This window comes from Atta colombica, unplaced genomic scaffold (genome assembly GCF_001594045.1).
Source record: "Atta colombica isolate Treedump-2 unplaced genomic scaffold, Acol1.0 scaffold44, whole genome shotgun sequence".
NCBI classification, from domain to species: Eukaryota; Metazoa; Arthropoda; class Insecta; order Hymenoptera; family Formicidae; genus Atta; species Atta colombica.
Window position 1 is genome coordinate 500,143 of NW_017259533.1, and position 1,075 is coordinate 501,217.

Sequence of the window (1,075 nt, forward strand, 5' to 3'; positions counted from 1 at the left end):
AATTTTATTTATAAAAATATATAATATTTCATATCTCCATATCAACACAATGATAATACAGTATATCTTTTTAACTAAATTTATACATTTATTTTATCCTTATTCTTTAATAACATATTAATATACTTTCTCATCTAAATACACATTCCTGTACATCTACTTTTTTCAACTATTTATTTATAAAAATGACGGGCAATTTGTATATATTCCATTTAATTTTCAACTTATTAAATTTAATAAATTTATTATTAAATCCTACATATTCAAAATACTTAAAACTTTTAAAATATTTCTTTATACACTAAAACGTAATTCATTCCTACTTAACAATTCTACATTTTGATTTGAATTCAAAATTTAAAATTTTTATCAATTATGCTTCTTGTAAAATAATTTTTAAACAACAATACAAAAAAGTTTTATTAAGACCCTCCTATCGTGGACTATCATTTATAAAACAAGTTCCTCTAACTTTTTAAAATACCGCCAAATTATTTAAATTTAATGATTCACATTTATTTTTCAATTTTTCTGATTTTATTTTATAATAGGATATCTAATCCTAGTTTTATTTATAATTTAATTATTTCAAAAAATACATTATTTTTAATATATTAGATATACAACTTTGCTTCCGCCGTTTTCCTATAGATGGCTTTAGTGGTAAGTGGTGGTCGAAATAAATAGATCATAGACGTCATACAATAAACTTGGGCATCTGTCAACATAACTCCATAGAAACATTAGTCGATTTGTGTCTGCATCATAAAGTTGTTCTCGATTAAAAATGTTAGTTTACGAGCCAAATTCTCGTCATTTGCGGGAGTTTTTAATTTTTTGCTTCAATATGAAGAAATCTGCGGCTGAGGTTCATTGAATGCTCTCAAATACTTATGGTGAGGCCGCTATTAGTGAAAGAACGTGTCATGAGTGGTTTCAACGCTTCAAGAACGGTGATTTTGACGTCCAAGGTGCTCTGTATTTGGTGGAACCAGCTCGGCGTGTATTATGAACTGTTAAAACCGACTGAAACAATCACAGGCGATCGGTATCGAACGCAATTTTGAGCCGAGCA

The 1,075-nt window shown here is 27.3% G+C and overlaps 1 pseudogene; it reads right to left on the reverse strand.

Moving 5' to 3' along the window:
• The window catches only part of LOC108691245, a 2,065-nt pseudogene extending 1,748 nt beyond the window's left edge, over positions 1-317 (reverse strand).
• Positions 318-1,075: the final 758 nt, after the last annotated feature.